Source organism: Suncus etruscus, chromosome 1 (genome assembly GCF_024139225.1).
Source record: "Suncus etruscus isolate mSunEtr1 chromosome 1, mSunEtr1.pri.cur, whole genome shotgun sequence".
Lineage (NCBI taxonomy): Eukaryota > Metazoa > Chordata > Mammalia > Eulipotyphla > Soricidae > Suncus > Suncus etruscus.
The window spans coordinates 161,946,938-161,973,957 of record NC_064848.1 but is presented as its reverse complement, the minus strand read 5'-3'; the positions used below and the strand labels follow the sequence as shown (position 1 = coordinate 161,973,957).

At 42.4% G+C, this 27,020-nt stretch overlaps 1 protein-coding gene and 1 non-coding gene across 2 annotated transcripts in view; one reads left to right on the top strand and one right to left on the bottom strand.

Moving 5' to 3' along the window:
- Positions 1-27,020, bottom strand: part of ASIC2 (acid sensing ion channel subunit 2) — a 299,911-nt gene that overhangs the window by 195,504 nt on the left and 77,387 nt on the right.
- On the top strand, positions 17,141-17,247 carry LOC125995997 (U6 spliceosomal RNA). Its single transcript, XR_007491197.1, has one exon. It is a non-coding gene; the product is annotated as a U6 spliceosomal RNA (small nuclear RNA).

The following is a 27,020-nucleotide window of genomic DNA, read 5'->3' as shown; positions in this document are numbered from 1 at the left end:
TCAATACAAGGGAATTTGCACATAGACTAGCTTTTCTAAAGTATTATTTCTTGGGAGAAGGTAGAAATTGACATATGAGGTAGTGGATTTTTTTATTATGAAAAAATGATATTACATGATTTTGTGCTTTAGGGGCATAATTTCAACTCTCTTCAAAATATGTTGCCATAGCCCACATCTCCTTAGTGCTAATATTTCACACTCTAGTCTTATAGTGTTCCTCTGGCTTTGGCTCAACCTTCCATTTCCTTTTCCAATATCATACTGGGAGATGTTCATGGTTTCATGGACTTCATGGTTTGCTTCTATTTGACTTTGTTCCCATGCTTGGCTCCTCTCTATTCCAGAGCACAGGAGACCATCAGGTCTTTCTTTTAGGGCCACCCCTAGCAGTGTTCAGGGATTGCTCCTGACTCTGCACTTAGGGATAACACCTGAGGAACCATATGGGGTGCTAAGGATTGAACTGGATTAGCTGAGTTGAAGATAAATGCACTTTGCTCTGGCCCACCATCAGAACTCTGTCTTTCTCCTGATCACTTATTTCTCTTAGTGTTCCCTCTTCAGTTATACCCTGGGGAATCAGAAAAAGGCAATGGGCTCTTTGATGAAAAGCACTCTTTGATGAAAAGCAATGATCCTTTTTATTTTGTACAAATCTAAGCCTCAAAGTGTTTAGATTGGGTACAAGTCGTATTTCTGGGGGGCTATGGGTGCCAACTTTAAAGACTGTATTTACACCCCTATTCACCCTGCAAAATTTAGCCTGTAGCTGAGAGCCTAGCTTTAAGGAACAAAAAGGAAGAGTTGTCCAGTTTCAAGAATGACTTAGTGGTGTCCTGATGGTTATCATACATATCCTTGCTCTGCCCCCAGTTTCCCCAGCATCATGCTGAGACCAGCAGGCTGGGTGGGGAACTTTGGAGGAGACTTGGTTGTGTTTGCCACTTCTCAGGGAAAGATGACAGTGCCCCAGCAGAAATATCTGGAGCTCTGTGGATGTGTGAAGCCCAGCCTCGGAAAGAGAGGTAGGAGGTAGGAAATTGGGTGTGGGAACATGCTAAGTTGGGCTCTGGCTTGACAAATTATTATTCAGCTGGCTTGCTTGAATTGTGACATATTATTTATTCAAATGGAAAGAAACTTTTAAACAGTGAGATGTCAGCGCCAACTCCAAACCTTCCCAAGCAGAGGCAGCTGGGACAAAGTAGCACCTCTCAGCCTGGAGACCTAAAAGACAGCAATATGAGGAGAAAAATCAGGGAGCTGATTTAGAATTTAGCAGATGAGGAGTGAGAATGGCCTTGTCAGCACTCTGTCCCAGTGAACTTGGGACCTTCCCCTGTCCTCTCCTGATCACTGCATCCCTTTTTACTTTTTTAATGGGTGAAGGACACCTCCCTAGCAGTGTTCAGGAGAGTCAGGGGCCTCGCCTAGTAATTCTTGGCCAATTGGACTAGTAGGTTAAAGCAAAGGTTCCTAGGATTTGATTCTGCTTAGGCCCTGAAGCAACATAAATTTTCCAGATCACCACAGTGCTGGGGGCCTTCAAGGTCATGCCGTGCACTGGATGGGAACCTCCAGTGCTACATTCAGAGATGATCCAGGGACTATATGAGATAGGGGATCTCAGGATTGAACTAGGCTCAGGTGCTTGCAAGGCAGGAGACAAATTGCTGTCCTAAATCTCTGGATCCCTAGACCTCTGAGTTCTCACTGTAAAGTGGGGGTGATCAGAGGATACCAGATCATGTAGGATGAGGATGGATTTCTGTGGAATTGCATGTTGACCATGATGTCATCATTCAATGTGGTGGTGAAGGATGGTCACCTAGGGGATCAGCTGCCATCTCAGTCATTAGTTTTTCCACTTAGTTGTGTACACTGATTATTAAAAAAATTGGGGGGAGCATACCCAGATGTGTTCAGGTTCTGTGAACCATGCCTAGATGTTTCCTGGTTCTGTGCTCAGAGATCACACTTGGTAGGGCTTGGGGGAACAATTTGGAGTGCTGGGGATAGAACCAGGGTCTGCCACATACAAGGCAAGTGCTCTACGTGCTGTACTAGCGCTCCACTCCATCACTGACATTTATACATGCAAAAATATGCCCTGTTATCAGGTGTGTCTGTAGCCTATTAGAGGAGACAGACCTATTGCTCAGTCATTGAAAATCATCGTGGGTCATAGAAAGACTCAATATTGTTTTCCTGACACAGAAAGAGAAATCAAGGCACAGATGTCACCTGTCTTGCCTAGGGTTGGGCAACTCAGTACGAGGGGCAGAGGCTTGCCCAACCTCTCTCTCACACTCCCCTTCCAGGTGGCTGTATTCATTATGCACCCTCATAGGACACAAAGTGGGAATTCAGCTGTAGGGCTACAGGAGATGCACAGAATAGGAGCAAGGCAGGGAAAGGAATGATTTCCCATCCTGTCCCATGCTTCTCTGTCTATCATGATCCTGGGGGCAAGTTTCTGGGCGAGAGGGTGAGTAATTTCATTTTCTGAAAAGGAAGCAATAGGCCAAATATTCGAGGAAACTTTGAATTAAATTATGAGGTAACAATACTACAAAGACACAAACCCTGGCTTTGATGTATAAACTGTGCCACTTTCATCATATTGCCTTTGGGTGAAAAGTGATGGTGATGTTGTTGGTGAGAATGTTGGCACTGATGACAATGACTGATGGAGAAAGATGCCCATATAACTTGCAGCACAAGGTGCTTCACAAGGTGCCTGCACTGCTCTCTCCTGGGAGGGCCCCCCAATCCCAGGCCAGAAAGGTGAACCTGCTGGGAGATATAAATAGAATTGCAAATAGTCTGTCAGGCAGGTGGAATAAGGTGCCACTGTCAGTAGTAATTAGCTCTGAGTGTGAGGATGATGGTACTTTGGATTCTGGCACCATTGGTAACATCTCCATCTGACCAGGAAATACCTATGTGCTCAGTGCCAGTGCCTAATGCCACCACCAACTCAAATGCCAAGCATGCTGCTTTGGGCAGAGATGGCGAAAAACTGGGGATGTTGCTAAGATTCTCTTCTAGCAGGTGGGAAGTGGTTGGATATAAATATTTGAAGACAACAAACATGATTCAGAGGCTAATTGGAGTGCCTGCCACTGCTGAGGCTTCTGGCAGTAAGATACACAGATGGGAGAAGGCATCTTTGCTTGGCATTGGAACACATGGTAAGTCACAAGACACATGCCCCCTGCAGAGACACACAGCCCCATCCTTCCTGTGAGGTGGATAGGGTGGAAGAAGGCAGAGTGTAGGGGGGAGAAGGCTGCAGGGCAAGCAGCCATACCTTTTACCTGGGATGTATATCCCTTTCTCTAGAGTAGCTTCACCTCTCTGAATCTCTGTTTGTGTTTATAACATGGGTGGTGAATGATAGGGAGGGTGCTGGGTTCTCTCTGCTCTAGGATTTTATGCTATTATTGAGCACTTACAGGACCTGAGTTTGTTTGTTTGTTTGTTTATTTATTTATATTTAATCTGAATTTATTTTTTCTATTCTTTTTCTTTTTGGCTTTTGGATCACACCTGGTGGCACTCAGGGCCACTCTTGGCTCTGTGCTCAGAAATCACTCCTGGCAGGCTTGGGAGATCATCTGGGATGCCAAAATTGAACCCAAATTTGTTTCAGGTCAACTGCATGCAAGGCAAATGCCCTACCACTATGCTATCTCTCCAGCTCCAGAACCTGAGTTTAAATACTATTTCTGCCCTGGACCTTGTCAGCGGGCTGTGCATGATGCTATGGATTTCTACCATATCCACCTTTCCTTATGATGATGATCTAGAAAACATGCCTTCTCCCAGGACCAATAAATGCTTCTCCATCCAGAATGCAAAATGGGTCTCTGAAACTAAGGAATGGTCAAGCTGACTAGGGTTCCCAAAAGGGTCTCACGTATGTGTCTGTCCTCTCTCAACATAGCCAAACTTTTACTGTGTCTGTGTCTCCTCACTTAGGATGGCTGAGCTAGGATCTGCTCATGCTCTGAAGTATGTAGGAGAACTCTGAATCCAAATTGGGCTTCATTATCTAAGTGTATCTGTCAAAAAGACTGACAAAATATATTCAGCAGTTGGTGAACTGGAGTCATAGCTTGCAAATATTTAAGGCAGTAGGTTATGTTCCTCCAATTGCTACTGTTTACCTTGGGCCCCAATATAGGTGAGTGTTGAACATGTGTAAGACAAGAAACTTAGCAAGCAAAGTAGTCATTATTTTCTGCTACATAGGCCTAGGATAACACTTTCTAGCCCCCCAGACGCCAGACTGTCTCACTGTATTTATTTCACTTTGACACCCCTCCTACTATCCCACACATCATTGTCTGTGACCTCAGCACTGTTATGGATCTCATACTCTCCTGTGGTCATCTTCCACTTGGAGAGTCTCTGCCAGTCTAGAAGAACCTCCTCTGTGCTCTTCTAGAAGTTCTCCATCCTGTGCGAAAAAGGATCCACTGGTTGTCGGGCCAAAGCCTGAAAGCAAGATCTAGGCATGCGGCTGTTTGGGGTAAAACTAAGATACACAGAAAGGCCTCTTTAAATATCACCAACCCAGCCAGGGAAAGACACATGGGGAGCCAGATGTATAATCCCTCTCCTAGTGAGCATATAAATAAGAAGAAATTCTGCTCCCAGCTATAGCCATGCCACTCACCAGCATGCTTGGAGACCTGAGTCGTGATAACAAGCGTGTGGAAAGGACTGCTCTTTCTGTTCCACTTTGCTCTCATCCAAAAACCTTCTGTGGTTCCTCTGAAATGCTTATTTTATTTTTCTGGCATCATGCCAGTTAAAAGAAGGATAAGTGATAAGTCTGCTAATGAGTACCCCAGTTAATTTAATGGCAGAGAGAGCAGAGGAGGGAACGAGTGGGACCATCCCCACACTGTGGACTCATAACCATTTGCAGCATCAAACATTTATTAAGGACCAATACTAAAAGCCCCCGTGATGCTATAATGGCTCATTCTAAATGCTTCCTGCTAATAAAGTGAGCATTGATTTGAAAGACAATATTTAAATTCCATCCACAGTATGTCAAGGGAAGGACAACTGTGGCTGAGGTGTGAGAACCACTTAGCCAATTTGTCTAATCAACAGCTGCCCTGCCAACAATATGCTCTTGGCAGGGTGGGGGTTGGGGATTCTTGCTGGGAAGCACTGCATTAGGCAGGCACATGCAGATTCTGGGTTCAAATACAGGCTTCTCCCTATAGACATCCATTGACTCTGAACTTGAACCACATACCTTTGAGGCCTCTAGAAGAAAACAGAGCTAGTCACAACTTTTCCATGTGTTGACTGGAGGCTGGGGTTAGATGGATAATGTCATAAAATGCTGTAGCAGCACCATATATTGGAAGCCACCTTATCTATCCCTTGAGTATGTCATTGCTCTGGATAAGCATGCCTCTAGTTTTGGGACACTTATGGTGTCATGAACCAGAGTTACGCTTGTGATGGGCCTATTTGGGTTCTGAAAACCATGTGGCCAGGACATATCACCATGGCATGAGTGTCATGAGTGGAATTGCACAAATTAAAAAAAAAAAGATGGTAAGGTCAGTGGGGACTACAGCGGTGCCTACCACTGACCAAAGTGTTTCTGGGTAATGACAGATGACAACATGAGCAGAAAGCCAAGGGCAGGCTCTTTATAATGAATGACTTTGCCCCAGTTCACTCCCCACGAACCTGGGTTCATGCTACAAACCCAAGATTGTGGAGACAGTGACAAGGATGATGGTCTTATGAGAAAAGCCTTGAAGTGACCCTACTATGTGCATCTCCATCATTCCCAATCTGGACCAAGGTCACAATACTTCTATGGCCTCCAAGGCTGCCTATCACCTTTCTCACCCGGACTCCTCTGCTCTTCCAGTGTTTTGGCTTCAACTCCATGATCTATGACCCCTTTCCTGCCTTCACACCTGCTGGACTGTCTTCCTGGCATACCTTCCCTCCACCAAGGCCTGAAAGACACCTTTGTCCTTTATTTTTTTATTTATTTTTATTTTTCTTTTTGGTTTTTGGGCCACACCCGGCGATGCTCAGGGGTTACTCCTGGCTGTCTGCTCAGAAATAGCTCCTGGCAGGCACAGGGGACCATACGGGACACCGGGATTTGAACCAACCACCTTTGGTCCTGGATTGGCTGCTTGCAAGGCAAACGCCACTGTGCTATCTCTCCGGGCCCCACCTTTGTCCTTTAAAGGGCCTAAAGACACCTTACGTTCTACAGAGGCATTACCAGACAATACCACTCCATTTCAAGTAATCTTCCATCTAAACCCCGAGCATCTCTCTCTCAGCAGCGATCCTTCTCTTCCATGGACATTGCTTTCCTTTCTCTTTAGAACCTGAAGGTTGGTCTCAGGTCATAAATTGAAGGAGGGTTTTGATTTGGTTCTCATCCCCTGGAATAAGGCTGAGTCTCACAGATGTAAAAGCTCTCTCAATTCAGAAGACTTGCAAATGAATCTGGTCCAGCCTATATGAACATATCCCATTGTTTGCATTGCTTTCCCTTTGTTTTTCTTATACTTCCTTTCTAGCCTGGCTGTGACATTCTATTGCTCTACGTTCAAGAGAGATTCCTAATCTGAGTTCTCACTACCCCACCAAGATACTGAACCAGTGATTTTCCATCCTCAGTCCACAGACCAATATTGTTCCTGCTGGTGGAAAAAGCTGGAAAACCCCAGATCCAAGGTACCATCTTCCTCAGATAGATGATTGCAATAGCTGTATTAGGAGCATTCCATGCTACTTGCCTCCACACTCTGTAGTTCGTTATTTTTTAAAAAGCTGTCAGAGTGAGCCTGTGAAATTGTCACTCTACTGTTTCTGATAACATGCAGTAAATATCAACATGATATGTAAATAACTTATTTTTGTAATTTAATGCTTTATACAAGCTGGCCCTTGTTACCAGACTTTCTCATCTCCAGTATTTTTTTTTGGGGTCACACCCGGCAGCGCTCAGGGGTTACTCCTTACTCTATGCTCAGAAATCGCTCCTGCCAGGCTCGGGGAACCATATGGGATACCAGGATTCAAACCACCAACCTTCTGCATGTAAGGCAAACACACTACCTCCATGCTATCTCTCTGGCCCCTCTCCAGTATTCTTTGAACACCTCTAACCTATTCCTCACTCAGGGCCTTTGCATTGGCTATTCCTTTTGTCTCAATTGCTTCTTCAGATCACTATGATGAACTTCCTGACTGCTACAACTCTTCCTCTGAGACATCATCTTCATGTCCTCAGTCATTTTATCTACACTTTCATTTTCCAGTATCTATTCCCTTTCTAGATCATTTTTTCCTTCTTAGTGTGAATTTGCCACACTACTGACTTATCTTGTATACTTTCTGCCTCCTTCAGTAGTGAGGGCACAGGATTTGGCCCATTTTTGTTAATTCATGCACTCTCTGTGCTGAAAACATTGCCTGGTTCACAGTAGAAGTCTATGAAGAATCATTTGGTGGGATTGATAATAAATGGGTGGACTAATGACAATTTTCTCTGAGAGAGAAGGATACCCAAGTGGCTCTTCAGTTCAAGGAGCTGGCTAGATTGGGTTAATGATGAAGGACAAGAAGATAAGACTGAGTTTGCTGAATACTAGAAGCAGAAGTGGTTTTCTGGCTAGGGGATATTCTGAACAAGATTTAATTTCATAAGGAAAACATCACTATAAGATGAAGGGTACTATGTGTGGAGCCTAGACACTACTCTCTCTGGGAGAGATTGTTTTCCTCACCTAGGAGGCCAGAGCCTGTTGGGTGTCCACTAGAGGAACAGGATAGAACATGTACTGTCCCATTTTTCCATTAATGGCAAACCATCAGATCTGGGTTCTATGAAAAGAAAACGTGACTTTAAGATATAGTTGTGATTTCATTATCAATTACCTTTCCTAAACAAGCAATTATCTGAATTTTTTCTTCCTGCTTTATTTGGTTTAGTCATTTGGGTTAAGGCATGGGTCTTTGGAGCTTGTTCCTTGAGATCTCCCAGGAAAAGAAGTCCTTCAAAATGCATGGGGGGTGGGTTGGGGAAAGCAAAGAATAACTCTTATTCTACAGGAGAGGGTGGAATGTAGCATCTGCTTTGAGGAGCTCAGCACCTTTGCAGATGCTCCTTGATGGCACACATTGGTTTCTTTTGGCTTAAGATCCAGGAAAGACAGCTGTTAAGGGAAGCAAAGGCCAGAGGGCTTAGAAGTGCAATTGCAACAGCTGAGGCAGCTTTGCACAGAAACAGGAAGGAGGCCCAGGAAATCCGATTATAGAGCTCAAGGGACAAGCGAGAACTTGTGCACAGGCTGTCTAATGGGTGTTGATGTCCAGCCTCTAAATCTGGAACACTAGCCCTGATTCTTTTTTGAGGCCTTTCTCCAGAATGGTGATAGGATCCTTCTTTTATGCCTTTTTCTGGACTCCCATGACCCTTTCTCACCTAGCACCCCTTCATGTCCATTTCAGTTTCATGAGAACTAATGCTTTCTTGTCTGTCTTCTGTTGGGATGGGAAACAGCAGAAGGCAGGAACCATGTTTAGTGCGCTGAACTCTCTTTGTATATTTATCTAATGTGCATACGTCATTATCATCAGACTCTGATCTAAACTTCAGGGCTATGAAGCAACACTCTATGTGGTTCTGGCCTTCATGTGGCTGCTAGCTTAGTTTTCCTCATTTCACGTGCTTGCATATGGCTATATCTGTGGTCTCTCTTACCATATGTGTTTGTAGATGTGTCTGTGTGTGACCACTCTCTCATTTTATATGTTTATGTATGTACAAGTATGTACATACAAACACATGGTCTGATTTAACTCACCATGTTTTTGTATATGTTTATGTGTGACATCCTTCATTGTACATGTCTGCATATGTACAAGTGTTCTATGTGACCCCTCTCCTTATGTGTTTATATGTGTGTATATGTGTCCACTCTTATCATGTGTTTGTATATATGTCTGTGTAACCTCTATCTCATCTTAAATGATTGTGTATCCATATATGACCACTCTTTCATCTTTGTGCATGCGCACATGTGTGCATCCACATGCATTTACAAGTCACACTTTGGGTCATTGTGGTAGAAATATCTCCATCCAACCAGCCTCACATCTCCCAGGAGGTCCAATGTACGCAGAGAGGAGTAGTTGAGCCCCATAACAAGCAACAGAACCTCTTTAGAATGCTATAAAGAAACTTTTCTTCTTTGTCATTTCCCTTCTGATTCTGGAAAGAAATCTTCCTGCCCTGAGAATGTGAGGGGAGGATAAAACTAAGCATCTATCCCTGTCCCTTTTTATTACCCCCAAATGGAGCAAGAAGCACAACTAGAAACCATGGGTAGGGCTGTCATGGCCCCGAGAGGTTGACATCATTTTGTCCCAGCCAGATCCCAGCCTCTGCAGTGCTGGACCTCAGGTTGTATTGTTTCCTCTTGAGAGCTCCCCTGGCAAGGGAGGGCAGAAGAGGGCATAGATTGCACTGACAATTTTCATTCTTCTCTGAGTCCCTGGGACTCCATTCTGAGCCCACTGTTGAAATTCAGCAACAAGCGTATCTGCAGTTACATGTCAACATGGCGCTCAACGCTAAACTGTGATTGATGTTTCAAATCAAACGCTCTTGGGGTCAGGACAGTGGATGCATTTCTAAGAATCAGGGCCTGAAATTAAACCCACCAGGGTCATAAAAATGTAAGAGAAATATAGGAGAACTCCTGGAGATGCCAACCCTGAGGACATAGAGTGAGTTTCATTTGAATAATTTCTCCTCTCATTCTGCCACACTATTATTTCACAGGAAACAGAAGAGCTGGCTGAGTCCCGCTTGGTAAATCCTTAGGACCTAGGAGGAGACCAAAGGAGCAAGTGGGTCCACTGTGACCAGCACTGAGAATGGGAATGAGGAGATGAGAAGGGAGATCAGCCCAAGCGGAGAGCTGCCCTGCATTTTCACTCATTTCTTTCTCTTTGCAAACACTGGGCAATAAACAGCAATTTTTTTCTTACTGAGGAGAAACTCAGTTATAGAGAAAAAGGAGTCTTTGCCCTGAAGGGCATTTCTCTACCCACCCACAGTTTCCCCAGGAAGAAATCCTAGTTGTGCCTTTATCCACTCAGAACTATGGGGTCTGTCCCTCCATTCTCCTTGGACAGGATGGCTTTCCTCTCTCCACCTCCTGGGCAATCCCTCAATCATTTAATTCCTCATTTAAGGCAGAATGTTCCTGCTTAGGTTCTGCTCTCTCTAAGGGGAAGCTAAGGCTCTGAGGAATTGCAAAGAAACTAAATATGGGGTAAAATTCCAAGGATAACCATAAATGGCCAGACTGGAGAAGTTACATTTTAAACAGGACCTAGTAAAGTTAGCAATGATCAGAAATGATCTGAGGAAAACTGAAGGTTGGTTCACCTCCAGGAAATACCAATAGTTTTTCTTGTGCCTCCCCAGTTATTCCAAGATAGAATGGTAAACACACAAACAAACAAACAATATCAGGACTGGAAGACAGGAGCTTCTGGGTCAATCCTGTTCTGGCAGCAAGACTCTGAGTCTCAGTGGTTTGATCACTCTAGTGGTTTGATCATTCCTATTATCATTCCTATCTCCCTATTTCATTATAGCAACAGATATATATATGGAGTTATCCATACCTTAGCATTTACTAAGCACTATCAACAGACATAGTCTTTGTAAGCATGGGGCTTACAAAGGTGGATATCCCCATCTTTTTATAAGCTCCCCCCAAACAGTAAGGATGGACAGAGGTGGTGAGTGCTGGTTGACTTTATAGTCATGCTTTGGTGCATTCACATCCTTCGCTTCATTAAAAGCATATGACAATTGTCTAAAGGAGGCAGAGGCACAGTATTATTTTTTTTTCACTTGGCAGATGGAGGAAACTGAGGTTGCAGAAAACACAGTGGTGCTAATAACATCAAAAGTCTGTGCTCAAAAGTCAGGAGCATGGGGCTTTCGTATGGGGCATGTCAGTGAATCTTTAAACCATATCCAGGTAATTGAATTTATAAGCATCAGGGCCTATGTGAGGAGAGGAAGGGTTAGAGACTGCACTCAGAGGCAAGAAGCTGGGACCTCTTCATCTGTGTTATCTTAGACTGTGTGTGGCCTCTGACCATATCAGCAAATACCTATTCTTAGAAAAAAAGTGGTGAGCCCAATTAAAAATGAATTCAGAACTTGAATAGACAGTTTTTCAAAGCCATAGAAGTGGTTCATATATGTTTGAATAAACTTTCAACATCACTAATTATTAGGGAAATGCAAATAAAAACCACGATGAGTTATCATCTCACAACTGTTAGCATGCCTGTTTAAAAAAAAAACACAAAATGAAAAAAACAACAAGAATATACAAGTGTTGGTGTGGGTGTAGAGAAATTGACATCTTTTTAGACATGGTTTCTGGGCACTGTGAAATGGGGCAGCTGCCATGGAAAATGATATCAAGATTCTTCAAAGCATTGAAAATGGAGTTCTCATAGGATCTAGCAGTTGTATTTCCAAATATTTACTTGGAAGAATTTAAATCTTTTGGGGGTGGTGATATGGGGTCATATTTGGTGGTTGGCGGAAGCTGGTTCTGTATACTTGGGGTCACCACTGGCTCTGTGCACTTGGGGTTAACACTGGCATTTCTGCCACCAAGAATGGCGACAGGCAAGGCTTAACTCCTTAGGTTCAAAATCAGCATTAATTTTTCTTTCTCTTTCTCTTTCTTTCTCTCTTACCACAAAGTGGTGCTTAGGGCATACTCCTGTGCTCAGGGATCACCCGGAAGACTTATATGGGGTACAAGACAAGTACTCCTACCCACTGTATTCTAAATAAATACCCCTACCCAGCATTCTAAATAAAAATTTCTTTAAAAGGCACAAGCACATTCCCTGAAGCTTCATTTACAAAGACCTAGGTATGAACATAATTCACAGAAAGCAATATAAACATGCTTATGTGTTACATCAGTCTGTATTAAAAAAATAAAAAGACATTCTGTGATATGCAATATCACATGAATAAAATTTGAGTCAGGAATGCTAAGTGAAACAAGCCAGTCACAGAAAGACCAAAAAAAAAATGCTCTAAAGGGGTCCAACTTTCCTGGCATTGGAGCTGGAAGAAAGAAATGAGGAGTTACCAAGAAATCAACACAAAGTTTCAATGAATATTTGTAAGTTTTAGACTCCTGATGAACAACATGGAATGTACAATCTACAGCACTTCACTGCACAAATCAAAATAGTTAAGAAAATAGACCTTGTGTTAAGTGTTCTTACAGCTGTGAAAAAATAAATAAAACAAAGTGCTTTAAAAACAAAGCCACTTGCAAGCAAATGCTTCTTTGGGTCCTGCCTATATTCTTTTGGACTTGGTTTTAGGGTAGACGGTCCAGTTTGCCATTCTCAACTCCTGTAATTTTGGGGGGTACCCCAGCTGTGTTCAGAGTTTACTCCAGGCTCTGCACTCAGGGATCACTTTTGGTAGTGCTCAGGGGACCATATAGAGTGCTAAGAATAGAGTCCAGGTTAGACACATGCAAGGCAAATGCCTTGTCCACTGTACTTTATTTCTTGCCTCAGCTCCTGTAATTCTTTACTCTAATAGCATAAGCCCTCTGTGTGGGCATTCAGAAATGCAGATGGTGCCAGAAAGCAGATTCACATAAGGAGCTGTCCCGAACCAATTGTGGAGGGGACCATACCATGTAGGCAGAGGGCATAACTCATTTCTGAGATAGTTAGAAATTTCCTTAGAGACTGTTCCAATTTTAGATTAAAATGACTTTCATGGTCAGAGTAGTAGCACAGAAGTAGGATGTTTGCCTTGTGTGATTGACCCAGGATGGATGCCGGTTTGATCCCCAGCATCTCATATGGTCCCCCGAACCAGGAGTGATTTTTGAGTGCACTGCTGGGTATGGCCCCAAAACAAAACAATAACAACAACAAAAAAGATTATTTCTAAGAAAATATATGGGTCAGCCAAATAAATAATTTGATCTTGAAATAAATGTCACATAAAAAGAAATGTCCCCCTCTTATGCCTTTATGCCATGTTTTGTTTTCAAGTCACACTCAGTGGAGTTCCTGGCTTTGTGCTCAAGGGTCACTCCTGGTGGTGGTTGGGGCCATCTATAGTGCTGGAGACTTGAACCAGGGTCAACTGCATTCAAGGCAAGCACCTTAGTCTATGTACTATCTTTCTGCTCCCTATTCAAATAGTTTTTTTAAATTTTCTCTAAAATTTTTATTTTTGGTTTATGCTCATTTTTTTGGTTTTGTTTTTGGGCCACACCCAGTGATGCTCAGGAGTTACTCCTGGCTATGTGCTCAGAAATTGCTCCTGGCTTGGGGGACCATATGGGACACTGGGGGATCAAACCGAGGTTCATCCTAGGTCAGTCGCATGCAAGGCAAACACCTTCCTGGTGTATGCTCAGAAGTTACTTCTGGCTGGGTTTGAGAGACTACAGGAGTGCTAGGGATTGAGCTAGGGTAATGTTCCATGCCAGGTAAGTACCTTACCCCTATATTGTTTCTCTCGTGGCATGCTCTTTTAGATGCAGAACTACTTGTTATTCTTAATTATTATTTTTTTATAAAATACATTTTATTGATCACACAAGACCTGCATAATAGGATGTAGGTGAATGAAACTGCAATTACCTGAGTCTCAGTCCAAGAAAACAAAGTATGTGTTATTTTTTAAAATTATTTTATTGAAATCATTGTGATTTACAAAGTCCCTTGTAGGTGAATTTCAGACATACAACGAATCAGGGCCAATCCCACCGCCAGTGTTGACCTCCCTCCACCAATATTCCTAGCGTGTATCCTATACCATCACTTTTTTTCTCCCTGGCTTGCTAATATAACAGGCCCATTTTAAGTTTAGATTGTTATAGTTCATGTTTCTTGATTCTATTGTTGTTGACTTTGACTTGGATATTTAGTTCTGTCTTTTTTTAATATCCAACAATGCACCTGAGACTACTTGGCACCTTTGTTTTTCCAACACCCTTTTTAATTTTATAGAAAAATGCAGAAATATGAGGTAAAACAAAGTAATTCACACCCCAAGGTTCTATGAAAAAGGTGGGAGTCCCTATCTAAAAGATAAAAAGGGGTGGCAGTTTTTGCATTATTTTTTACTCGGCAAATGTTGGGAAAAGTAGAAAAAAAAATTTTGGTCTAAAAACAGGGTGTTCCTACCCATGAAAAATCTTGCCATAAGCCCAACTATAGGCTCTGAACACAATAAGTTGTCTAACTCCAAAGTCTTTCTTCATAGTCCCAGGAAAAGTTTTCCTCAATCATGGTTGTCGCAGTCAGGCTTCAGTAATTAGAGATCCTGGATTTTTGCACAGAGAGTGTTTTCTGGTTTCATCTCACCATTAGGCCAAAAGGCAAGGAAAACCACCCTGAAAGCAAGATGTTGCTGTCATCAGGGTGTCATATGAACCTACCTTGGATCAAGTCAGTGACTGGGCAGCATCAGGGCCTTCTCCAGTAGAAGTCTGATTCCTGGTACTGATGCAGAAAACCATGCCAGTTCCAAAGATGGTATATTAAAGGTTTGGCAGTGAATGACTGACTGATGTCCTATGTACTGAAGCCTAAGTCAAGTCACTATGACAAATATTCAGGGTGAAAGGCCCACGTGCTATATACAATATAGGAGTGCCTATTCCTATTCTTTCTATAGTTAGATTTTCCATTTTAATGTGCCTATGCAAAAAGGAACAATGCCACAGGATACTACCGATGCATATGGGGGTACAAGCTAAACAATCCCTATAACCTGATTCTAACAATCTCAGAACCCAAGAGAAATTTATCCATTAGAATTTCCTACTAAACAAATCCAAAAAGAAGTGGGGAAAACTACATCTACTAAAGGAAATATACCACCATAGCTACTGCTGCTGATTTTCTCTGTGTGGCCTTTTATTCTCACCTCCCTTTGGTGTGGACTGTTACTTGCTACTAGATTCAACTTTTGAGAGACCCTTGACTTCAGGAAATTTCTTAATCTGACTGCTGTGAGCTGCTTTTCAGACCCCACAAGGCCACATTGCAGGTTTAAGATGTGCTCCAGATTTTATTCCCCCAACTATTTTAACAGACTTATTTTAACAGACTTCCTTTGATTATTCTTATATTTCAGATGCTTTACAACACTTCTGGCCTCTACCACCAAATACCTAGAGTTATGACAACCAAAACTGTTTCTAGACTCTGATTTTGGAGCAAAACTAATCCAACTTAAGCATCATTGCACTGAGCTATTAGAGGATCAGGTACTTTGTCTAGTTAGCCTTTGATCACTTCCATAGTGCATCCCAGTTAAGTGCCCCATAAATATTTGTTGGATGATAGGACGACTAAATGAGTGACTAAGTGAATGAATGAATGCTGAACTCCAGACATTGTCCTTAGACTGAGCTCACTGAATCACTCAATTTTAGCAGCTTCTTATAACCCTTTCCCATCTCCTTGACATCACATTACCCTTGTTCTCCTGTCAACTGGCCATTAGAGCCGTCCTCTGCTAGTGCGTCTGGTTAGCTCATAAATGATCTCCATGTAGGCTGCAGCATCCAGTCTGCCTCAGCCCGTTGCAGAGAATGCAGAAAATTTTAATCTTTAGATATCTAGAGAGGCAGAACAGGGGGGGGGGGTGTAGATGCCAGATGTCCATTCCTAAGGTAAGCAAAACCTCTGCTGTGTCCAATTCAAGATACTGCAGCAGAAGAAAGTTACCAAGCTGACACTTTGCCTGCACCCCGTCTCCTGCCATATTTCTCTATCTCAGAGCTATGGGTGGAGTAAGCATCCATCAGAGAACATTACCCTGAATAATGAGACAACCACACTAGGATCCCAAATAAGAAAATGGGAGGCTTCTATTAGACTTGAAGCCGCTGAAGTTCACTCAGCCTCTGCTAATGAAAATATGAGCAGCATCTGAGGCTGTGCCTTCTCCCTCATGTGGTCCGGTAAATATCTTAATATCTCCAGATTTCCTCCCGCTTTCTAAATCGTGTGCATCACTTCTGACATTTACGAGTTATCTATAATGCCTGTAAGATGAAGCCACCAGGAAATTCTCCATCTGCACTCTCTTTCTACATCCCCCACACCCCAATCCGACTCAGCTCATGGCTTTCAGACTGTGAGAGCTCATCTCATATGGGTGAGATTGGAGGCCAGCTGCAGACCTTTTAGGGCGCAATTCTCTCCTCAGATCTATTTGCATTGCACATATTGAGAGATTTCATTTCACATGTCCCTTCTAAATGATGGGAATATGGGGTGGGGGGGCAAGCAACAGGATATGGCCTTCATGAAAGGGTTTCACAATGTATAACACCTGCTGTGTTCTCTATACCTATCAGGGACTCCTCAAAGAGAATGGGGGTGCAGGCTGGTACCTTTCCTTCACAGTGGAGAATCTTATGTGTTTTGAGTCACAGACCTCCTTATTGGGTTAAGATTAAGGTCAGAGCCTTTCCACCTGAGGTAGAAAGACAGACGTTGAATAGTTTGGCTATATGTTAGGGGTAAGATAGAAAGAAATGCTAAATAAGTACTAACATGCACAGAGTAGAGAAAGAGGACCTTAATTCACAAGAAAATTTAGTAATCCCAGTCTTAAAGAACAAGTACAATTTATTGGAAAACTGGAAGATCCCAGAACTGAAGGAAAATGTGTGCAAGAAGCAGACAAGAACGTGGCCCTTCTGGGGAGTGAGGGGCATGCAAATATATTTACTGGGAGTGGAATGGGGGCACAGTGGTGTAGCCCCAATGTTAGCTCTTGAATCCATAAAATACAATTGGTGGGTTCAGTGGTGCAGAGGAACTGAATTGTGGAGACCCACAGGTGCTGACTGCTTAACCTGCAAGTTTGGGGGTTCAGTAATGATGGTTTGATGCATGAAATAAGTTATGGGAAGGAAACCTCTCCAACAAATAGTACTGGGAAAACAAAGAGATGATCTTAGATCTACACCTTCCCTTATACCATACAGAAAAGTCACTTAAAAATGAATTAAGGGTGCTTGCTTCGGCAGCACATATACTAAAATTGGAACGATACAGAGAAGATTAGCATGGCCCCTGCGCAAGGATGACACGCAAATTCGTGAAGCGTTCCATATTTTAAAAAAAAATGAATTAAGGACCACATGTTATATATGTACATATATGTACATTGTGGTCTTTAATTCATTTTATGTACATATATATATATACACATATTATATTTGGGGTCATATCCTGACTCTGGATTCTTGTGCTTGAGGGTTGCTCCTGGATGTAATGGCGGATGATAAGTTAACATGTCTCAAACCCAGACCTCCAACCCATTGAATAATCTATCTCTGATGTTAACTCTTGAATCATAAAATACATAAAGGAAAATATAGGCAGACCTCTCCATGATATTGACTTCTGAGGTAACATCAATGGTTTGACTCTAGTAGCTGAGAAAGTAAAAACAAAAATTAAGAATTGGGATTAGATCAAACAAACAAACAAAATGCCTGGGCTAGGAAAGAAACAATCACTAAAAGATAAATATATCTGGGGTTGGAGTGATATACAGTGGTAGGGCATTTATTTACAATTTGGATTTACCCCAAAACAGAGATTGTCTTACTTGTAAACCTGGGTAGGACTGGCTCAGGATAGCTTGAGCTATCTGTCCTTACTGCCTCACTCAGGGGTGGTCTCTGAACTCAATAAAAATGGCAGTTCTGGTAGGCAGCTTAGCATAGATACGATGATAGACTAAACGTGTTTCACCCTCAGCCTGGTTTGGATTATTTCATGCATGACCCTGATTTCAGACTTGTTCATTTGGGCTTAGAGATAAGGTGTGCGGGGGGGGGGGGGGGCGAAGGGGGCTGATTTTACATGCCAGGATTGATTTCTGAATGCAGTGCCAGGTATAACCTCTGAGTGCCACCAGGTGTGGCTTCCAAAACCAAAACCAACCAAACAAAAAGAAACATATACCTTCCAGAATGGGAGAAAATAATCACATGCAATGCATCTGAGGGGGGTTAATATCCCAAATATAGAATGCATTTATAATATGCAGCCCCCAAACAAAAATAACTCATCAAAAAATGAAGAAAGGAGCTGATCAATACTTCTCCAAAGAAAACACACAGCTGGATAGCAGGCATATAAAAAAGTGTTTATCATCACCAATTATCAGGGAAATGCAAATCAAAACAAAAGTGAAAAAAAATCACCTAACACCAGTGAGAATCACCTACATCAAAAAGTCCATAGTTGTGGTGGGGCTGTGGTGAAAAAGAAACCCTTATTCACTGTTGTTGGGGCTGTCATTTTGGGAAACCGTATGAAATCTTCCCCAAAGATTGAAAAATAGAATGTTAATAGAACCCATTAATACCGCTCCTTGGCATCTATTCCAAAAATACAAAAGCCTAACAATTCATGTTATTATAAATCATGTTATCTCAGTTAGAAAAATCAGCCATGTGGAGGTATTTACACCATGGCAATGAGCAATCAGAATCACCCCGTTCCGTCTCCCCACACACAGTCACTTGCTGTACATTTCTCATGGAGGGTGAAGGGTTGTCACTTCCAAGGTGACTGACTCCAGACTCGAACAACTACAGGTTGATCATGCTATTGACAAAGATGAGGATTCTGGAAAGGCCCAGTTAATGACTGGAAATTCAGATTTATGGTTTATAAAATTAAAGTTTTTTCCTTTCCCCTTCCCCCCATCTCCACAAAGTAGAAATGCCACATCTAAAGAGATGTAAACAATCCTTTAAATGAAAAAGACAACCTGCCAGAGTGAAGGTCTGACCAACTTGAGTTTCTCAGCAGGGAAGCAGGCAGAACACGCAGCTTCTTCCATTTATTACCCATATTGCATTATCTCAAACTCACTTATTCAGAATTCTCTTACTATAGATCAGTGTTTCGTCTTTTCCATTACTTACTAATCCAAATGGACCTGGTGCAAACTTAATTTTCAGGATAATGGAGGCCCAATATGTTTGCACAATTGGCTGGCTTGTGCATCCTTATAGCAAACATTTGCTGACTCCTTAAAATCTGTGAGGCTATGCCAGGCCAATAAACTCTCCTTCCAAGAGGAAAACAGAGTTCTAGGTTGCCTGACAGTGACTGGCTTCCTGCAGTAAGCAAACCAGTTACAGATTGAATGCCCCAGGCGAATCATACTCACTTCTTACCATAGCCATGAAAGGGAGATAATGTGGCTTCCATATCACAGAAGAAGAAATGGACATTCTAGAAACAGCCAGAAACACACCCAAGACCACAAATCAAGCTAGTATATCAACCCATCTGGCTTACTCTTCTAACAGCATTTCATTACTATCTGTATTAAACAGAATAATTGTCACAAAGATATTTATCTCCCAACCTCTGTAGCCTGTGACTGTTACCTTACAGCAAAAAAAAAAAAAAAAAAAAAAAAGAACCTGCTTTAATTCATGAGATGGGGTATTTATCTTGGATTATCCAGATAGACCCAAGGTCATTCTAGGGACCATAAGAACTGAGTGACAGAAGAAGAGAAGTCAATGCTAGTATGGAGACAGAGATTGCAGTGAAATGGCTACCAGTTGAGGAATGCCAGTAGCCATCACTAGCCAGGAAAGAAAGGCAATAAATTACTTTTTCTGGGAGCCCCCGGAAGAAACCAGCTTTGCCGAACACCAACTTACCTCTCTGACTCATTATTTGATTTCTGGCTTCACAGATTTAAGTAAAAGAATTTCAGTTGTGTTAAGTCGCTATTTGTGGTAACTTGTTACTGTAGCATGAAGAAACTCAGACACTTGTAGGAGGAAATAAGGTATATGAAGCTGTCAACACAAGGAAGGATGGGGATGAGGATGAACCTGAAGGTATCTTTGACATAAGAATCCTGGCAGGGGGGCCGGAGAAATAGCACAGTGGTAGGGCACTGCCTTGTGTGTGGCAGACCCAGGATGGACCTGGGTTCGATTCCCAGCATCCCATATAGTCCCCCAAGCCAGGAGAGATTTCTGAGCAGAGAGCCAGGAATGACCCTTGAGTGTTGCCGGGTGTACCCCCCACCCCCGCAAAAAAAAACAACAACAACAAACAAACAAGAAAAAGGGGAGCCTGGCAGAAGGACTCTGATTCCTGCTCTTCCCTTACTCACTCTGACCTCAAGACTGATCTCCTATGTACTGAAGACAAGCACTCTTGCCAGCCCCAAGAAAAGGAAGGAACCAAGTGATAGAGGATTACATGCAGGGTTCATACACCATAGTTCTTTCTTGGTTCTGGTAGACATATTTGCTGTGTGATGATGGGCAAAGTATTTTATAGCTCTAATTTCTGAAGATGTTGTGACTTCTCAGATTGAGCTAAAAGATTTTTCATATTGCTGTGCTTAAACAAACAAATCATATCAGCTCTCTTTGGGTAGAATGCTGAACTCACCAAAGGAGCATCCAGAACACACTTTGTGCTGCTGATTCTTCTCTATCTTTTTATACAAACCAGTTCCTAAGGTGCAAAGTTGCAGGTTGAAGAACCACCCTTCAGGGAGAAGCTCTATACAGACTAATTTAGGAGGATTTCTCTGGCTGCTACAGTCAGCATGTGGGCACAAACTGGCCCTGTGAACTGAAAGTGGAAAACAAACTAGCTTGGAAAGATCAGAAGCAACACTGGCTGCCTGCAAATGCAAAGTCTCTGCAATTAAGACTGCAGGAGCAGGAGGACAGGGAAGTTTGAGAGAAGAGAAATCAGAGTGCTAAATTTCTAGGAGTGGCAGAGTTTTAAGGATTTGTTCTTAGCAATGGGAGGTGGGTTCAAACAATAGTGGAGAGATTAGGCCTGGGAGTACAGCTCAGCAGGATATGGCCTGGTTTACCTGAAAACAATGGTGTAGGTTTCCAGTGGTCAAGGTGCTAGTTTAAGTCCTTCAAAAGACTTTGGGTGTCAAACCTTCAGCTTCTGGGTTCTGCTTTACGCTTCTGGGCTTCTGGGTTCCAATGTGCCAACTGGGTGAGTGAGAAAAGTGCCAGAGAGCTCTTTTTTCACTCCTGTGGTCTGGGTGTCCTAGCTATCAACCTCTCTGGGCCTTAGTCTACTCAATTGGAAAATGAAGTTCCTCATCAGTGGGTTAGGGAAGATTCTGTGTACAAGAATCCATCCACAGTTGCAGGTTCAAGAAAGCAAATTTTCTCCTGGCTTGTGAAAGTAATGAACTATACTAGAACAACATGGTGTGCTGGGGGCTGCATTCATGAAGCAGGGAGGTCCTTTCGGGAAACGCTTGCACTCCATGAACCTCCCACTTGGAATTAAAAATGGCTGCAGGATACAAAGCTCTGAAGTATCCGTGCTTCTCACCTGAGTCTTGTCAGCAGCTCTGGGTACCCAGCAACAATGCAGATAGTTTAATAAAAGATCAGGTGGCCACATCAAGTAGCATCTACAGCCTATTACCTGCACCCAGTTGGTGTGTGCCTGGGATATAACCATTTCTCAGGTAAAAAGGCTGCTGCTTTTCAAGAGATTGCTTTGGAAGAGCTGGCTTCTAATGAGCTGGATACACTCTACTTTCCCTCTGTTCTTTAGATCTGGCAGAAGATGCATGAGAAAGGGGTGCATGTCAGGGTTCTGGGCAGCAGGCTCAGATCTCTCTCTTCCTTTCTGAATTGGTTGGCTATCATGTCTGGAGACTAGAACCATTGACATTCAAATATCACAGCCTAATGATGGTCTTATCAGACTTCAGTGTGCATCTGAATTACTTGGGGTCTTGTCAAAAAGCAGATTCTGAGGCAGGACTAGGGTGTGTCCAATACTGAATTTCTTTCTAGAAATTTCCAAGGTGAGGGGTCAGAAAGATAGCTTAAGGTGCTGGAGCATATAGTTTGCATGGAGGCCTGAGTTTAATCCTTGGTATCACCCTAAACACAAAACTAGGAGAAATCCCCAAGCACCCCTGGATATGGCTGCAATATCAAAAAGGAAGTTTCCAGGTGATATTGAAGCTGTTAAGTCTACCGGAATGTCACCTAGAAGCATGACACTATGAAAGAGAACCCCGCTCTTTTCTACTGAGCTTGTCTAGACACTCCAAGGACTATAACCTCTCCAGGACCCACACCCAGTAAGATGTCCCCACCCAACGCACATGGGGCCAATTCCTGCCGTGTGATTGGGTACCCAGAGACTTATAAAGCACGGCAGCCATGCTCTCTGCCTCTTTTCTGCTGAGCTTGCCCAGACACTCCAAGGACTATAACCTCTCCAGGACCCACACCCGAAACGCGGCCGCTCCGCTTGGGTCTGCGGCCGCGCTTATCTTGTAACCCCTGAATTCCATTTCTGCACATTTTAAGAAGCAATCTACAGCCTTGCCAATGGAGTAATTTTGCAGTACACCCATATTTACAGAAATCAAGATGGCTCCTCTAATAATCTAAAAAGTAGGAAACAAATAGGTATCCTCTCAAATAAGAAATTTAGAGTAGAATTATGAAAAATGTTCAGGGAGCTCAAAAAAAAAAAGCATCGATAGACTTGACTGGAGCAAAATTAAGCATCAAGAAGACTTGTCAACTGTAATTAGAAGTTTTCACATTGAACTAACAGATCAGAAAAACTGAGCTTATGCAAGTATTGCCGGGCACGGGGTTTGGGGAGACCCCATGCCAGAGCCTTTCTCCCTAGCCTGGGGAGTGCTGGGAGTTTTGGCAGGCCCCATAGCCTACCCTCTCTTTTTCCCCTGGACTCCATGCCCTACCTGGGTGCCAGCTCAGATGCCAGAAGTGGGTTCAGGTGGACTCTTAGTGGTCCTCAGGCTTCCCCCTACCTCTCCCTACACTAATGGAAATGTGCTTTGGGAGGAGGGCGGGCCGTTTTAGTAGTGGTTTATGTTGGGACAGTCACTGGAATTTTTTTCTCCTTGTTTTTCTATTGATAGAATTGTATGCATTTATTTTATATATCCATAACATCCATCTTGTATTGTGACCTTGATACGGCCCTACAAATCTCATATCTAATATTTTACTGCCTCAGTCCCAACCCTTATTTCCCCCCATCTTCCCATGTAGGTGCAGCTCATGACATGAAGCTCACCACATAGAGTGATAAGTGCAGTTAGAGAAATAACTACACTAAAAACTATCATAACAATGTGAATGAATGAGGGAAAAAGAAAGCCGGTCTCGAGTACAGGTGTGGGTGTGGTGGGGAGTAGATAGATCTGGGAAATTGGTGGTGGGAATCCTACACTGGTGAAGGGGGATGTTCTTTACATGACTGTAATCATACAACTACAATTATATTTGTAATCATGGTGTTTAAATAAAGATAATTTATAAAAAAAAAAAAAAGAAAGAGAACCCGGTCTATGCTGTGGGATTTTTCTGTATATGAAAAGAATGCTCCACTGCAACTCAAAAATCAAGGAACACATCTAGAGGGTAAACATACAGTTCATGCTTGGTTTCCTGCTTCATCCTGAAAATACAAAGCAAAACTGGAGTGGTATTTTCTCACCCATCAAAATAGAACGTATGTTTAAAAATAATTATTATGTGAGTGATGGTAAGATGAAACTTTTCATATATTTCTGGGAGATTGAAAACTGCGGCAACCAACTGATTAAGAGAACAGGGGGCAACATTGTTCAAAAGCCATAGAAATGTTCCTGCCTCTGAAATAGTGATTCTGATTCTTTGAATCTGTCCTGACCAAGATTTGAATAGACCTGTCCCAGTATTATTCAAGACAGAAGGAAATGATAAGAACAGTCTCACAGCAGAGAAAGAAAATGTGATTTGTGGTCATCTATGCAATGAAAGTGCATGAAGTGTATGGGAGGGAACCCATGAAAACATTATGTTGTAAGGGAAAAACTGATTTGCAAAACCAAGCAGGGAAGGAGGATGGGAGGGAAACTGGGGACATTGATGGAAGGAAATATGCACTTGTGAAGGGCGTTGAATATTGTATGACAGAAACTCAATCATGAACAACGTTGTAACTGTGGAAAAAACCCAACAACCTGTATTACAAACAACCTTGTAAATCACAGTGTTTAAATAAAGAAAACTTTAAAAATCTAAAAAAAAAAAAAAAACCCAAGCAAGGTGAATAATTTTAAATTGCTACTAAAAAATTACTTAAGTCTGGTGTCAGAGGGATAGTTCAATGTTTTGGAGTGCATGCAAAGAATGCAGGAGGCCTTAGTTTGATCCCCAGGCATTGTATTTGGTCTTTTGATCATCTCTGGAAGTGGCCTCAGAACATGAGCCAGGAGTAGCCCTTGAGCAATACCAGGTGTGCCTCTCTCCAAATAATTCTAAGCAGAACAATAAAAATAAGACTGACAGGATTTATAAAAACACACCAGTGTTTAGTTGCAAGAACCATTAGTGAAGTTTTTCGGGGGAAGTGGGCTCTTAGGTGTATACCCAGCAGTACTCATGGCTTACTCCTAACTCTCTGTTTAGGGATCACTCCCGGAAGTTTTTAGAAGACAAAAATGTGGTGTTAGAGATCTGAACTTGGATTAGCCATATGTCTTAATCCTTAAACTATCTTTCTAGCCCCCACTGGTAATTTTTTAATTTTTTTCCATAATGCTTCTAATATGTCTGGACTTAATGGTGATTTAGTAAAAATATCCTTTCAAATGAACTTAGATCTATAGGCACTTAATTCAATGACTTTAAAAGTCAACACACACTACAATTTTATAAATTACCCCTTTATTTCCCTGTTGACTCATGTGGCAATTTTAGAAACAAGTTAACTTTACTCCTGATTGATTGCTGATTAGTAGCAGTTTCTGTTTCCCTGTCACCAGTGGTTTCTGGTTAAGAATATCATAATATTTAAGCCAAAACTCACACATCAACAGGAATGGGGTCAGGAGTGAGGTGGGGTGGTGGAAGTTCAACTGGCAGAAAGCCTGCCTTATAAGCATGAGGCTATGAGTTCGATCCCTGGTGCTATCCCACATGCTGAGTGGAACTCCCAATAAGATCACAACAGATTGTGATGCTCATCTCCAGTATTCCAAAATTCAGTGTGTAAAAAAAATGCACAACTGAAGTATTAGAATTCCCCTAACTAAGTTTATGAGCAATGCAAACATGGGGGGACTCTGGCAAGTACCACAACCAAATCTGTGACCTATAGTCATCCCAACAACAATTGCAAAGGGAAGGAGGAGGAAAAGTCATCCTGAGCTTTATGCAGTAAAGGAAGCTTATGAGTGATCATTCATTCCTCCAGTAAACTGGGTATCTCCTTCTTCAGGTAAATAAAAGTTTGCAAGTAGCTTTACTCTTGCAGGGAGGAGAGAAGCAGATAAACTCCTCACATTTATATTTCTGGGTTAGATGCAAAGGATGTGATGGAGTTGAAAGGGGTCCTTCTGCTAATGATAATCTAAACAATAAGAGATAGAACAGGAAGAGGCAGGAAGAAAGTCCAAGCTGGGCCTACAAAGATGAGAAGAAGAGACACGGAATTTTTAAGGAGGCTCCTTAAAATTTGACCTAACCCACACTTATGGGAGAAGAGAGATGAGATGGGTATGGTTGAGGTTATCAGAAGCTCTAGAGATGCTATATTAGGGGCTTAATTGAGGTGATATGGAGACCCAGCCATTTTTAAAAAGGGATGGTTGTGACCAGATGGAAAATCAGCATTGATGACTCTGGCTTGCAGAAAGGAGGTGAGACTGTGGATGGTTAAAAGGAATGTGTGGTGGGGACAACAAGAATCAATCTGGGGAATGTTTTAATAATTCACGGGAGAAACAGAGGAGGTGGCAGTGGAGATGGAGAGAGTTGGACAGCTGGAAGGAAGATTTAGGTGACAAATCAATTGATATAGGTTTATAAATTCATTGGATGTGGAAGATTCAGGAAACAGAGTAATTCTAAAGTTCTTGGTGTGGGCAATTGGGCTCCTGTTTGAACAATTGTAATTGCTAACTAATGTATTTTTGCAGGTTCAAATTTCAGGGTAGATCAAAAAGTAATTTTATTGAACAAAACAGAACCTTTCAGGACTCTAGATATCTTTGAAAATGTGGCACATCTAGATATGAGGTGTGGGGAAGATGCAGAGTCAGCTCTTGCCTGGAGCCTCCTGAAGGCTTCTAACAACATGCAGATACATCACTGGGAGGATCAGAGTCAAGAGAGTGGCTCACTGAGTAGAAGATACTGCTCCACAAAGGCTTTTTGACCAAATGGCTGCCCCAAAGAGAGGGCAGTTATTCAAGTGCGCTGGCAAACTCTCAGGCCTGTGAGCCAGGATTCTTTCTGTCCAGACTTTTTTCCTCACAAAACAGACAGGAATCATGATCTTTTAATCTTTTCTTACCTATTCTAACTGAGTATACACTTAGACCAGATGCATGTTCGTGGCCATGTACACACGCATGCATGGATTTAACAGATGCAACTCCATCTTTCTTGGAGCACTCTACAGCACTTTACCACTATACCATGTGCTGGCCATGATAGAGCCAAATCAGGCCTAGACTGAACTTCTGGGTGCTGCCCTTCCCCAGAGGCCATGCTTATTTTATTTTTAAATGTTAGATAATCTGATTTACAAACTTATTAGTAGGATTTCATTCATGAACTATTCTATCACCACACCCCCAACCATGAATCTACTTCATTGTTCTAGGGTCCCTCACTCAAAGGTAGGAATGTTAACTAGTCCAACCTTTCTGGAAAGTAATATGGACAATTCTCAGAAAAACAAAACTAGGAATTGGGTGTCCATATGCACTCCAATGTTTACTGAATGTTTAAATATCCAGTGCTTGCACTTCCCCAGAGCACCTTGAAACCTATGGCTTGCTAGTCTAAATGAGAAGGGCTGGGTCTGAATAC